This window comes from Octopus bimaculoides, chromosome 9, assembly GCF_046866305.1.
Source record: "Octopus bimaculoides isolate indiv1 chromosome 9, ASM4686630v1, whole genome shotgun sequence".
NCBI classification, from domain to species: domain Eukaryota; kingdom Metazoa; phylum Mollusca; class Cephalopoda; order Octopoda; family Octopodidae; genus Octopus; species Octopus bimaculoides.
This window is the reverse complement of record NC_142936.1, coordinates 35,616,099-35,625,154: the sequence shown is the minus strand read 5'-3', so window position 1 is coordinate 35,625,154 and position 9,056 is coordinate 35,616,099.

Genomic DNA, 9,056 nt, shown 5'->3' with positions numbered 1-9,056 from the left:
GAATGCCAAAAATTTCTGAAAGTGATAGGTGAGGCAGTGTTTTTTTATTCTTTTTTTAAATTTATTTATAAGCATATCCACAATGGTAGAGGTATTGAATTTAAAAAGGTGGCCAAAATTATTGAAAAGATTGTGTATAATCTCTTGGACTTCTACCAAGTCAACCACTAGATGTTGAAGCTTTAGTGTATCATTGACCAGAGAAGCAAGATATGGTAAGGAACTAACAAGGTATTCTTCTGGTTGCATGTCTCTGAACAAGATGAGGTTCAAGACTGGAGATGCAAAGTGTAAGTTCAGACACACTATAGCCATATGTAGCATTAAATAGATAACTAGTGAGCTGCTGACAAAGGTCTTATTGACTGATGCTAAGACTCCTTCAGCCTTTTTCATGTTTTAGAAATTTGGTTCATCCTATACAATACCTAGATGAAAGGTTTTGCAATCAATTTCTGGATAAGTGAAATTGTCAGAACTGAAAACATAAGTGATTGTTTACCCAGATGCAGGCCTTAGGATGTCAAAAAGCTGTGTCTTGATGGCTGTTTAGTGGATGGTAAACAACGCCAAGTAGAAATGTTTACATACTTATGCAAGTGTCATAGAAAAATGCCTCTTGTGACTGGATCAAATCATTGTATGGAATTGCAGGAAAGTTTGAGCAAACAGGAACCATGTAGAGATGACAGAGTGATTTCCTGTAGCTTTTTCTGACTTAATCAGAGTAGAAAAGGCAGCCTTATGATTTTTTCATGGTCCCCATTTCTGGCAGGTAAAAAGGTACACATCATCCTGAGACCATAGTTTTGATCCAGTTGAGTAGACTTCACTGAAGATAGCCAAGGGTCAGGTAGTGGATGAGGTTACACCAAGCAGTGCCACAAGCTAGTGCCACAACTATTTCTTGTAACTATTTACATGTGTGATTTCAACTATAAATTGTTAATCAAATACATCACTATTATGGTGATTAATCATCATCATTTAATGTCCGTTTTCCATTCTGACGTGGGTTGGAAGATCTGACATGGAGCTGGCCAGCCGTAGAGCTGTCCAGGCTCCAATTGTCTATTTTGACATGGTCTCCACAGCTGGATGCCCTTCCTAATGCCAACCACTTTACAGAGTGTGTTGGGTGCTTTTTCCATATCACTAGCATTGTGTGTTTATGCAGCACTAGCACAAGTGCATTTTATGTGGCACTGGCACCTATAGAGCACAAGTCTATCAAAATTCTAGCTAGTAGGCTGCCAACTTATCAAATCCCCCATCACCTTCCTTTGTTATTTCCTGTGTTTCATGTTTAGAGAATATCATTTAAGAAACTCACTTTTTTCATTTTAATGTTCAGCTGAATAAACAGGAAAAAATCTATAAATTTGTTTGCTTTTCTTATCTTTGATTACGTAAGTATATTTTCTTTGCTTTCTCTTTTGTCAATAGACCTTTGTGTATGTGTTTGTGTGCATATGGGCATGCATGCATGTGTACATGTATTGCTGACGTTTCATACCACAGAATCAATCTCTTTTTGCAAACATCCACTCTATTACAAATCATTTTTGAAGAGTAGAAAGGAAAAAAGAAGTAACCAGCTGTTACTCAACATTTCAATTTTGAGGTTTCTTTTCTGATGTTAGAGATATAAAAGGTTTTAATATCTTTTATCTTCTACTTTTTTCATTCATTCAACTGCAGCCATGCTGGGGCATTGCTTTGAAGGAGTTAGTCAAACAAATCAGACCTAGTATTTACTGATCTCTTTTGCCAAACTACTAAGTTACAGGGATGTAAACAAATCAACACCAGTTGTTATCTATCTATATATATCATCATCATCATCATCATCGTTTAACGTCCGCTTTCCATGCTAGCATGGGTTGGACGATTTGATTGAGGACTGGTGAAACCGGATGGCAACACCAGGCTCCAATCTAATTTGGCAGAGTTTCTACAGCTGGATGCCCTTCCTAACGCCAACCACTCAGAGAGTGTAGTGGGTGCTTTTACGTGTCACCCGCACAAAAACGGCCATGCTCGAAATGGTGTCTTTTATGTGCCACCCGCACAAGAGCCAGTCCAGGGGCACTGGCAACGATCTCGCTCGAAAACCCTACAAAGGCCAGTCAGGCGGTACTGGCAACGGTCACGCTCAAGATGGTACATCTTATGTGCCACCCGCACAAGAGCCAATACACAGACACGCACACACACACACACACACACATACAGTTGACAGATCCAAAGATTCTCAGTATAGAAGATACTAAGTAGTGCTTAAATGATTCAAACTTAGATTCCGATGTCTTTGCAGTGGATCAGTTCCACAGGGTAAAGATTGGCTATAAGATGGATCTAGCTGAGTAGATATGGAGGCAATTATGTGGATAAACAAATTAGATATATTAACTATAACAGGTTTGGTATGAAATACAAAATATGTATATATGCATACATTCAAAACAAGAGAAAGCAAAAAGTGGAGACTTTCAGACAATGAATACTTATGTATACATATATAGATATTTATCTTAATGGATATACAGAGTACAAACGACAGAGAAAATTAAAGGGGAGGAAGAAAGGTGTTATAAGTCCAACAGCTGTTTCTAGGGGCTCACAGATCCATCATTATGTTGGTAGATTTAGTTCATCAGTAATGAAAGCAATCAACATTGAATAAATCAAGCCTCTGTCATCAGGGTAGAAAAGCTCTTACATTTTAGATCATAATGCAGAGAAGTTCAAAGGTGGAATGATTAAATAGGGAGAGCAAGCCATATGAGAGGCAGAACGTAGGAGGGCCAATGGGGTTATGAGGGGTGTTAAGACTGAGAATGGTGAGAGGAGATAAGGGAGCAAGAAGAGGGCAGGGGTTAATAATGAGGGTATTAAGAGAGGTGGAGAATTGGGAGATGAGTGGGGGGGATAGATAGTAATTGAAGGGTGGTTAGTTGTTGTTGGATCTGTGTATAGGTTTCAAAGTTTAGGGATGATAGCTATAGAATTATTAGAAGTTGAGATAGTGAAAAACGGGATAGCAATTATTTGAAGGAGGGAAAGTGTCTAATTTGGTAATAGAAGGAAATTACTAAGGTATGTAGAAACCTCCTAAGTACAGGAAGCGTGAGATCCTACATTTTGTACCACCTTTCTCCCTCCAAGGTAAATCTCTACCCAAACTTTTCTTTAAAATCCTAAACTCTAACTTCCCACCGCAGCATAAATACTACCCTATCTTCAATAAATCATCTATTAAAATCTCCTATTCCACCACACCTAATTTAGGATCCATAATTGCCTCCTCTAACAGATGCAAACTACAACACTAGTCTTTAGAACCTACAATCTATCCCACTGCACCCCACCTAATGGCAATAATACAACCCTTAGTGACCCAACTCAACTCAATAATACCAACCTCAAGGCATCTCCCCACAATACTACCCATATGACCACATATACCAGTGGAAAATTCCCACTCAAACACCGATAACAATTATATCTCTAGTTCTTCTCTACTGACAACAGACCATAGAAAACTGACCTCTCCAGTGGTAAACTCCAGCCACAGATCAGGTAGGAAAACTTGCAATTGTCAGGTGTCTTATCTCTGCCCTCTTAGAGGTTTCTCTCTGTTCAAGAATGTAGTCTACAAGTGCTGAGTTACAACACTATGCTCACACCGAGCAAGGGTCTATATCAGTGGCACTGTTGATTTCAAGAACTCTTTCTCCAACCAAATCCTAAATCATCTATCTCATTAGCAACTTATATACACAACCTCAGATCCCAAAATGTTCCCTATACCCTATCCTGGTCCATTGTATGTAAGGTTCTCCCATACAACACAAACTTTGGCATTTGTAAATTGTGTTTTAGGGAATCACTGATGATGATGTAGTGAAACCTACTCTCTTGGTTATATATTCTCAAATGCGAATGTAGCAGGTAACATCTAGCCTTCGGCTCTGCTGTGTCTATCACCCTGATTGGCTCTTATTTGCGTGGCATTTGTCTCCAGTTCTGTTTCGTGCCAGGGTGCACACCAACCAATCATGGCCTTCTAATAAGGTCACGTGAGAGAGTGTTTGTCTGATGTTTCTGGAGCCCCTTTTTCCCTATAAATAGTCTGCTTTATCATTGCCGGTTTGTCTTCGGCTTCAGACCTCTCTGAGGTCTGGTCGTTGACCACACACAGAACCAGTTTCCAGCAACAACGTCAACACCACCGTTCAACTGTTTACTACAGCTTCTTCGTCGACATCGTACACACCGCCAACAGCAACCACAGCTTCTCTTAACACTGTTTGTGTGAACTGTTTCCACCACGAAATAACAGCCAGATCAACCTGTGAGAATCTCCTGTATTCAAGTAACCAGCTCGGCATGGAAGCCTCATCTTCACGTCACGTGACTTAGCTCTGCCTTGAAGCCACAGCCTCTTATATACAGACTTTCAATCTACTGTGTACCCCAACTATGAACTGGTATTTTCTTATCTTTGTGTTCAGGACGCTGATCGTCCATATTACAAACTCTTTTCCATGCTCTGTATTTCTCATTCACACACATACACATATTTGTATAACACACACACTCTTGTTCACACAACAGCCTGTCATATATATTGTGTTATTATTTATTATGTCGCATTCATGCACACACAGACACTCAGTTTGTCAATCAATCACACACACAGCTATACATACATACAGAAACACACCTACACACGGACACATCCCTCAGAGCACAAAGATTCACCTACCCAGACACATACAGAGATCACATCAACACTGCCACCATAGAGCATACACACACACACACACACACACACACACACAACACACACACACACACAGAGGCAAACTCACACCCTCATGCAATGCTCACAGACCCACACACACACATGTGCACCCCATCACACACACAAGCACCCTATCACACACACAAGCACCCCATTACACCCACGCCACAGGACATACAAATCCAAATGTACATTAACCCCCACAGTCTCACATGGCTGCAGGCAAGTACACTCAAACACTCGCACAATTATGCACACACACATTCATACACAGATATACACATATACACATCAGTATACACCAGAGACTTCCACTCAGTACTTATTTAAACATACAGGCATATAGAAACACCCGACACAATTTATTCCACTAAACAAACACGAAACACTAACAATAAATAAACCTAACACCAAAAAAGAAACCACACTGTTCTTTGGCACAACCCGATCTATGCCTCAAATGTAACTTCTAAAATCGCCAGACGATTTTTGGCAGCCTTTGATAGATGCTTCCCGAAATCTCATAAATATCACTCAATATTTAACAGACATAATGTAAAAATGTCATATGCAACCTCTTCTAACTTGTGGCAACATATGCACAGAATAAATAATGTTAAACTTAAAAGGCCTTGAAAAACATCATCACTGAAAGCTCAAATAATGAATTTACATTCAATACTTGCATGATTGACAACCAACAACAGTTAACTACAGAAAATGATAGCCCTGAAACATCCAGAGTTAATAATATACCTGTAACAATTAACCTACAGAACCTGCACACCAACAGCATGATGAATCCACAACCACTTATAACTGGAATGATAGGACAACCACTACACATCCCCCAGTCACCAAAAATGGCCACAAATAGGTGCTCCTTCAGGAATAGATTTAATTGCTCATTGGATAACCTTTGCATGATTCGTAACATCGTCTATAAATGTACTGTGCTCATGAGGGGAGACCCTTATATGTACATTTGTGTCACAGCTGATTCTTTCAAGAATCAATATAGAAATCATGTTTCTAGTTTTAAAAGAATGAACAAGAGACACATGATATCATTGGCAGATTTTCTGTGGCAACTGAAAACTGACAGGATTAGATATGAGATTTCGTGGTCAATTATAAAATATGCAAAACCCTACAACACACATTCTAGGACCTGTGGATTGTGCGCTGAAGAATCCCTATCAATCTTGCTTACTTGGGAAAAGGTCATTAATAAATTAACTGAATGCATTACATGTTGTTTATATGCCATAACAGCCACCTTCAAATATTGCCACCCTGTAAACACAGCACCAAACTGCCATAATCCACATTGAACAGTGAACACTATGCTATCATTCCATACATTGCTATGTGCCAAAACTATCATTCCATACATTGCTTTTGCCCATGTGCTGTTTATTGTTCTGTATCTGCAATGTATGTCTGAGAAGTCTTGTGTGTGTGTGTGTGTGTGTGTGTGTGTGTGTGTGTGTGTGTGTGTGTGTGTGTGTGTGTGTGTGTGTGTGTGTAATCTGTGTGCACATGTATGTGCAGAGTTGACATGTTTCTATATGCTTATGTGAGTATATATGTGCTGAGTGGAAGTTTCTTGTGTGTACTGATGTGTACATCTGCATATGAATGTGAGTGTGTGAGTGTTTAAGTGAACTTGCCTGCAGACATCTGGATTTGTATGTCCTGTGGTGTGGGTGTGATGGGGTGTGTGTATGTGTGTGTGTGTGTAGGTGGCCTTTGAGCATTGTGTGAGGGTGTGAGTGTGCTTATCTGAATGTGTCTGTAGGTGTACCTGTGTGCGTGCACGTGTGTGTGTGCTCCATGGTGGCAGTGTTGATGTGATCTCTGTATGTGTCTGGGTGGGTGAACCTGTGCCCTGAGGGATGTATCCGTATGTGTAGGTGTGTTTCTGTATGTGTGTATAGCTGTGTGCATGTGTGATTGACTGGCATACATACATGTGGTGTACGCTGGCATGTACTCATGAGTATAATTATTAATGTGTGTATCTGAGTGTCTTTGCATTGATTTAAACGTCAGAATGTGCATGTCTGTTTGTCTGTGCATCTGTCTGTTAAGATATCTCAATACAGTGAAGCTCAAATGTAAATCTCCCAGCTTAGAACCTTATTGTCGCACCCGAGGAGTCTTATATGCACTATGCATTGCATCTGAGGTTATTGCATCGTTCCATGCCCACAAGGGAGCAGTGCATCTTGAAGATGAAACAATTGTTGTGGTAGTATAAATTTTTTTGTTGGTACATTCCATCTTCTCTTTTTATCTTTGAAATACACCCAATGTCCATCCCAGAATTCCTGGAATTATTACAATGATGTTTGCTAAGTATCACTGATGATGCCTGGTAGCCATGAGTGGTGAATGTGCTCTGCAAAAATAACATTTTCTGAAATAAGGTTTCAATACTGTGTTTAACACATATTTTCTTAACCTTAATTCTTTATCCTTAAATATATAGGGGCTGGACAAAATAATGGAAACACCTAGCATCATAGCATCACAATTTTGAAATATCTATAAAACCATCAAAAGCCTGTTTATTTTTATGTTTTTTTTATTCATTATTAGTGTTGATTAATATGTTTTGCTAAATTGCTGTTTCTTTTCAGATATCATCAGAAAAAGGAAATTAAAATTCATTAAAATGACAAATCTATCGAACTTTCAAAGAGGTCAAATTGTTGGTGCTCGTATGCCAGGCGGTAGCATAATGAAAACAGTTGAAATGTTTGGTGTACCAAGAAGTACTGTCTCAAAAGTAATGACAGTGTTTGAGAAAGAGGGAAAAACCTCCTCATTGAAATAAAACTCAGGAAGAAAACCAAAACTTTCAGATAGGGACCGTTGGACTCTTACGTGAATTATTAGAAAGGATCACAAAAGTACAGCTCCCAAAACTACTGCAGAGCTTAATGACAACCTCGAGAACCCAGTTTCCACAAAAACTGTTCACCAGAAGCTGCACAAAGCCAGATTTCATGAGTGAGCTACAATCAGAAAACCACTATTTTCAAAAACAAACATTGCAAAGCATTTAGACTGGAGTAAAAACCTACAGAATTGGTCCCTAAAGCAGTGAAAGAATGTTATATTTTCTTGGACAAGTTATCCTTTACCTTATTTCCAACCACTAGCCAAGTATACGTGTGGAGACAGCCAAAAGAATTTGACCCAGACTGCCTTCTTCTAACTGTTAAACATGGAGGAGGATCTGTGATGATCCGGGGGGGGGGGGGGGGGCTATATCTTGAAAATCCACTGGCCCAATGGTTTCCCTTCATGGCAGAATTAATAGTCAAGACTATTTAAGCATTTTATCTGATCAAATTCATCCTATGGTTGCAGAACTGTTTCTGGGGGGAAACGCAATCTTTCAGGATGATAATGCACCAATTCACACGGCTAAAGTTGTTACTGAATGGAATAAGGAACATTCTAGTGAAGTTGAACATCTTATCTGGCCACCACAGTCCCCAGATCTCAATATTATTGAACATTTATGGTGCATTTTAGAAAAACAAGTAAGGAGTTGATACCCTCCGCCATCATCACTACAAGAACTGGAGACTGTTTTAGCTGAAGAATGAACAAAAATTCCTTTAGAAACAATTCAAATGTTGTATGAGTCCATACCTTATAGAATTCAAGCTGTAATTACTGCCAGGGGTGGTCCTGCTTCATATTAAAATAAATTTGTTTGAAATTTTAAGGTGTTTCCATTATTTTGTCCAACTCCTGTATATCATCATCATCGTTTAACATCCGCTTTCCATGCTAGCATGGATTGGACGATTTGACTGAGGACTGGTGAAACCGGATGGCAACAACCAGGCTTCAATCTAATTTGGCAGAGTTTCTACAGCTGGATACCCTTCCTAACGCCAACCACTCAGGGAGTGTAGTGGGTGCTTTTTCGTGTCACCCGCATGAAGGCCAGTCAGGCGGTACTGGCAACGGCCACGCTCGAAATGGTGTCTTTTATGTGCCACCCGCACAAGAGCCAGTCCAGGAGCACTGGCAACGATCTCGCTCGAAAACCCTACAAAGGCCAGTCAGACGGTACTGGCAACGGTCACGCTCAAAATGGTACATCTTATGTGCCACCCGCACAAGAGCCAGTCCAGGGGCACTGGCAACGATCTCACTTGGCTTGCCGGGTCTTCTCACGTACAGCACATTTCCAAAGGTCTCGGTCAGTAGTCATCGCCTC